We start from the raw sequence: 7279 nt of genomic DNA on the forward strand, positions 1-7279 counted from the left end.
GATTAGTGGATATACTTTAGCTTAATGTTAATTTACTTTCTCATTGATTAATTTTATTGAATATTTTTTTTGATTAATTGACCGGGGTTTGACTTATTTTTTTTCTTTTTGATTTATTTTAATCTACTTTTATCTTTCCACGGGAGATTTAAATTAGAGCACAAGAGCGTTAATAAAAAAAATTAACCAAAATTAAATTATTAATTACTCCATTTAACTTTTTTTATTATTTCAGGTTTTTTTTATTAATACTCTCCCAAGATTGTATTACTGATCATCCTGCAATGTATGTGGATGATAGTTGCCCTCTATCTAGCACATTAGTGTCAAAGGTTAAAGCGTGTAGGATTATTGCATACATGTCTTAAAAATAAAATAATTTCCTGTTTTAATTGCTTCATTAGTATAAATATAGATATGTAGAAAATCTCTGTCCTCTTCAGTTATCATGTTTACGCAATTAAAATTTAAAATTTATGTCTTAACATTTTTTTAGCTTAAGTAATGATGTTTTAAAATAAATCATAATCACCTCTCTAATTACATTTTGTTTCTAATTTTTAGTTTAATATCATATTTAAAAAATTCTTACATTTATGTGACCTCAAATCCGTGTAATCTATGGGATTCAATCTAGTAATGTCCCATATGCTAGTGATGTGGGGTATCATGTACTATATCCATCTTGATAGCAGGACCATATGTATAATTTGCAAATGAAGAAGGGGGGGGGGGAGGGGGGGGAGAGAGAGAGAGAGAGAGCAAATGTAAATGAGAAAAATTAGATGGGGAATTGCGGAAAATGTGAAGCCCAACTATGGCCCAAACATATGCCGACCCCAAACGATAGGGCAAGAGGGAGTGATGTGATGGTGATCTGGAGTCAAAAGGGAATTAATTTGTGCAAAAGAGTTCGCCGTTGCCGGGGATCGAACCCGGGTCACCCGCGTGACAGGCGGGAATACTCACCACTATACTACAACGACTTATTTGCTAGTGCATTCACTTTGACTCTCTCTCTTATTTACCACTGTCTCAGACTTATTTTAACAAAGATTTGTTTTTAACGAATTGGTTTGGACATAGTGCTGCTTTTCAATTTAATTTGATTCACAGATACTTTACCAGTGACCCAATATTTTCTTCCCATATTCTTACACCCCCCGGGCGGGGGTACAAACTTATTCACGCTAATGTTAAACTTGAAAATTAATATATCAAATTTCATTTATTCGAGCATAGGTTTATGTCTTATGTTTTTTTTTCTTTTCAAACCTCGGTTTCTGTGGAGTGAATTACTCGTGATGAGTTAAATGTTTATAAAAATTCCAATTTGACATATTATTTCAGTTCATACAAATTTTTATTTTATTTTCAATAAAAAATAATATTTTTTTAAATGAATAAAAAACAATTTATTAACTGCTTATATCGTTGCATAAAGAATAAAATCATATTCTTATTTTCAAACTTGATATACTTAATAGTTTCTCAATCCAATCATCATGTTAATATATCGAATCACAATACCCAAAATATATATATATATATATATATCAGCTTCGATATGTGAGAGCAATGTTTCCAAGACTAATGGAGTATTTCATGTTCTCATAAATATGCGAGAGAGGGAGAGGGAGAGAAGCATCATAGGAAGTGAAAGCTAGTAGAAACAAGAAAGAGATCAGGGAAGATTGGGTTCACGAGATGAAACGAGATAGAATCGAGACACTTTTATCCCATATTCTATCTTTAAAAAAAGATCAAGATTGAATTTTTATCCTATTTTCCTTCTTGTCCCGTTAGAAATTAAGATAGGGATAGAAACAAGATCAAGACGTGTTGTCATCCTTGAACAATGTCGGAGACATATCTAAATAATAACATTTATTCAAATTTTAAATCATATAATTTATTAAATTTAAAATCAAAACAACACAAATATATAAATCACAATAATCTAAAGCCAATTATTGAATTACATCAATCATAACTATAAGTGTATAACACATTATGATAAAAATTACAAGAATCTTTACATCATAAAAGCAGCAAAAACAAGCAAGCTGTAAAGGGTGCCTAAATTAAGACTCAGATAATCATACTAACTATGATTAATCAAGGATTAATCTGAAAAAATTATCCTATAAGGAATTAACTTAAACAAATTCTTAACATGTATTTTCACAAACGATTCAAAACAAAGGGATCCCAAATCTATAAAATATTTCAAGAACTCATATCATTTAATTAAACATATGTGCAAGCATGATAAAAAAAATACATCTCAACATGAGAGAAAAACTTCCCCCTTTATTTTCTCCTTATGTCGTACTACACAATATATATATATATATATATTTATAACATAACATTTGACCATTTAAACCCTTCCATACCTAGCAGCGGGGAGGCTAGGTCTCACTCACATTTATCGCAATGACTATTACCTATTGATCGTACTCTATATATCATCTATTCATCAATAGCTCACCATATGTATTAATTTTCTTTTTCATTCACATATGAAAAATATCAACTACTCACCCTTGGACATTAAAAACACAAGGGGAGACCATAATAATATTTAAGTTCTCAAATTAAACAGATAATAACTATTTTTATTTATACAAATATTTTGGCCTATTAATATAGATACAAGCATCAAACTACATTCCCAAGGGCCCAAAATACATTTCCACCCAACACAAAATCCATAATGCAAGTGAATCAAAAATATATTATCCTAGTTGACAATATCATAAACTAAATACACATATTAAAATAAAAAGAGAAAGGCCTACAAAAGTGATTATTATCACTTGGCCTAATGCTCCTTTCCTCTGTTCTTCGTAAATGAGCTAGTTCCTGTAATATGTTAAAAGAGAGAGGTGAATACAACCACTCAGTAATCAAGGTATATCTAAGTTATACAAATGCATGATAATTAATCATGAATGTAAGTGGCTAATAAATTTATCAAGGTGACCATGTAAATAATCACATTAATAACATGTTAATCACATTAACATCTTACTCATGTGAATAATCTTAAGAATAAAGTCTAGTACACAATTTGCACAAATGGCTACATATACATTATTCACATAATTACCACATGTTCTCATTTTCACAATTATAATCATATTCTCAACATAGCCATCAATCACTCAAATGGCATGATAATAATAATAATATGCATGATCAATCTCTTCTTTATATCTCTCCTCATTTCCTCTGACATGAAATCCGTGGGCCAACAACTAAAAGGGATCGTTCATGTAGTGAGACTATCCAAGACCTTAATCATATTGTGAGGGGTTATCAGGCTTTACCTTACTCACTTATGAACATAATTTTTTCTCATATCACATACTATAAGGTGTCATACCCAAAACTAACTTTACCTAAAACTTCAAGTAGGCTAATAAGGTCAAATCCCTTAATAGGAACAATGTTACAGTATCTTATAAGGTAAATAGCGGCTATAACCCTTAGGATTATTGGTTAATAGCCAAGCACCATATGGATTTTACACAATCGCTAACTCCTTCACTAAGGGGAGCTCCCGCTCATGATAAAATGCATTTCAAAAACTCATATATATAATTTACAATTATCCCATGTGCTCATTAACTTTCTTGCTCAACAAGCATCAAGAATCATCATTTTTCAATCATGCCTCTTGTATCACTTTTATATTACCACATTAATCACATTAGCATCACATAACACTCAACATGTTCATAGACAATTCATCATTATGCATAATCCACAATTTATAATCAAGAGTGTGCACATTATCATCAACCATCAATCTCGTTACTCACACCAAGTCACAATTAACTTGGTCATAAATCATAAGGTCTTAACAAAGCCACATATGCATTACAAACAACCATTTTAAAATTTAGAGATATATATATATATATATATAAAATATAAATTCTTTGGTTTTATCAATATAAATAATTAATTAACATACAAATACATATGATAAATTTTTTTCGGTTACTTCTACCTTTGAGAGGTTAAAGGTTACCCCTCAAATTACAACACTTTCAAAACTTTTCAAAGCTTGAATGGTGTTAAAAAAAAATTAATCTACAATTAATCATATCTCAATGTGTCAATAATATTATTAACACAATTTTCGCTCATACTCCAACATCTAAATATTTATTTTATTTTATTTCATTTTTAAGACTTTAGTCTTAGCCTCTTAAATTCTAAAATTTAACTTCACATATTTGAACCTATCTACTTGGTTTCATAGCCTTCTTTACAATAATTTTATTGAAATTTAGCTAAAAATATCATTCAAATAATTTTTTAATATCAAAATTTTTCTTTTTATTCTAAAAATTCGCACATAAAAATATTCAAAAATTGAAAACTTGATCTCAAGCCTAGATTCATTATTCTATAGCCATAATAATTTATTTCTCATCCCAAATAATCATCTAAACATCAACAAATTAATTTATATTTTCAGATTTAACCAAAAAGCTACCCATAGGAATCTAGAAAAAAACTCAAAGGCCTCAAATTTTAATTCTATTAACAAAATAATACTTTAAAATATTTATTACACTGCCAATAATCTCAATAACTAGATTTACTCATAAAAAAATTATCCCTCTTTCAAACTCTAGGTTTCTCATAATCTGCAAATCAAAAACTTAAAGAAAAATCTAACTAAAAAAAATATTTGAGATACTTATATAGTCGTTGAATACTTAAAATTTCAACTAAAATATTTTATTAACACACACACACACACACACAAAATCCCTAAATATTTATCTAAATTACTCGCTTGCCCTTAATTAATTTTAGGTTAAATTTTTTAGAATGTTACACAAGCCAAATACAATATCAAATTATTGTTCTTTTTCTTTAATTAAAATATGCTAAATTAATTAATCTTTTAAAAATAAAGCAAGAAATATAATATAAATAAAAGTTTTTAAATAGATAGATATAAGAATAAATTATATTAATATAATTAATATATTATAAAGAATTGTAATAATTGTACAATACTTTTAGTTTTAAATAATAATTGTACATATTGAAATTATAATTAATATAAGTATAAATTATATTAATATAATTAATATATTTGATATATATTTTTAAAATAAAAATAATATATATGATATTCGGGACAGGACGAGACTTCCTGATGGTAATCCTGTGTCCTGTCTTGTCTCAAACCCCTTTCCCGTCCCATTCCACCCCGTAAAGTCTTGTCTTGATTGTTTTCAGGCTAGGATGAGACCCGTTTGATATTATCGGGACTAAATCAGGTCAATTGAAATGGGTACAAGTTGAACATCCTAAAATGCCATATCTATTACTATTGTAAAGAGTACAACATATATATATATATATATAAGGAGGAAGAAACAACCTAATAATGACTATTTATAATAATATCATGTCAAATAATATCTCTTAATAATGGCAAATGATATTTCTCAATAATGACATAATAAATACTAAAATATCCTTAGAATATTCTATATAACATCTACCTTCAAACTTAAAATGGTTTAACAGAGAGCAACTTGAGTTTGTCTAGCAGAAATTGAAAATAGCCTGAAAGAAAAGACTTCATAAACAAGTCTACTGGCTAATACTTGGTTCAAATTAGAACAAGTCAGACAGTGCCCTGAATAGCATGTTGTTGACTCAAGTGACAGTCAATCTTAATGTGTTTAGTTCACTTATAAAACATGTCATTGTGAACAATCTTGATCACAGCTTGATTGTCACAATAGATGTCTGTGAAGAAGCTTTGAGATGCTCCTAACTCATCAAGTAACCAATGGAGTCAAAATGATGTGTTTGGTTCACTTATGAAACATACCATTGTGAACAATCTTGATCACAGCTTGATTGTCATAATAGATGTCTATAGAGAAGCTTTGAGATGCTCCCAACTCATTAAGTAACCAATGGAGTCAAAGTACCTTAGTAGTCGTGTTTGCTAGTGCATGATATTCTTATTCAACACTAGAGTAAGAGGCTAATATTTGTGTCTTGCTTCTCCTAGTGATAAGGGAATGATTAAGGAAGATATATAAACTAGTTGTAGACCGTCAATAGTCATGATTACTGCCCTAATTGGCATCAGAGTAAGCTTATAGTGTAAGACATGAGCTAGCAGAGAAGTTAAGCCCATGATTTAGAGTGCTTTTGATATACCAAATGATTCGAAGAACTGCTGTATAATGTGTTGTTCGAGGCTTTGACATAAACTGTCTAATAAAGTAGACTGTATAAGTAATGCCAAGATGAGTCATGGTAAGATAGATGAGGCTCCCAACTAAGTGGGTGTAACGGGTTGGATTATCCAATAAGGTTTTATCAATAGAAGTATAATGAACATTTAGCTTAATAGGAATATTTTCAACCTTCTCATTAGAAGGGTGAGCTCTGGATATCAAATTAGTTGCATACTTGACTTGAGAGAGATATACCATCACTCCCATGGTAGACCTCAAGCTTAAGAAAATATTTCAATCTATCAAGATCCTTTATTTTAAATTGCTTTCCCAATTATGTCTTAAGCTTTTGGACTCTCATATCATTGCTGCCTGCGATAATCATGTCATCACCATGTAATAGCAATAGAACAATACCATAAGTGGTAGAGCGAACAAAAAAAGCTAACTCGTGAGGACTATAAGTAAAGCCCTTTTGACTCATAGTGTTATTAAACTTAGCAAACCATGCATGAGGAGCCTACTTGTCTTATGGATTCAAATACCTAGATGGAGGCTTCATATACATTTCTTCCTCTAGATTTTCATTTAGAAAGGAATTTTTAACATCCACATGATGAAGAGGCTAATGCTTAATAGCATTAGTGGATAAAAGGTTGAGAATAGAAGTCATACGGGTAACAGGTGTAAAAGTCTTCTCAAAATTGACACCATACTCCTGAATAAATTCTTGGGCCACCACTCAGGTCTTACATTAGTTCAAAGAACCATTAGAATAAGTCTTGTTCTTGTAGACCCATTAGTACCTAATAAGAGTTTTTCCAAGACAAAAATCAGTAAGATCCTAAGTATGTATTTTTTCTGGGGCCTATAATTCCTTATTCATATCTTACTACTAGAGGGAATCAAGAGAGGCTTCCTTAGTGCCCCATCTTGTACAAGGAATTGTTTTTTGTGGAAGTGAGAGTGAAAATAGAAGTGGGAGTGAAAATAAAAGTGGAAGTGAAAGTGAAAGTGAAAATAGAAGTGAAAGTGGGGTATAAAAG

The 7279-nt window shown here is 30.0% G+C and overlaps 1 non-coding gene across 1 annotated transcript; it reads right to left on the bottom strand.

Annotated features, from left to right (window-relative positions):
* Positions 1-914: 914 nt before the first annotated feature.
* Positions 915-986, bottom strand: TRNAD-GUC (transfer RNA aspartic acid (anticodon GUC)). Its single transcript has one exon. It is a non-coding gene; the product is annotated as a tRNA-Asp (tRNA).
* Between the last annotated feature and the right edge of the window lie 6293 nt (positions 987-7279).

Source organism: Prosopis cineraria, unplaced genomic scaffold (genome assembly GCF_029017545.1).
Source record: "Prosopis cineraria cultivar Desert tree isolate PC_DT_omini unplaced genomic scaffold, ASM2901754v1 PC4, whole genome shotgun sequence".
Classification (NCBI taxonomy): Eukaryota; Viridiplantae; Streptophyta; class Magnoliopsida; order Fabales; family Fabaceae; genus Prosopis; species Prosopis cineraria.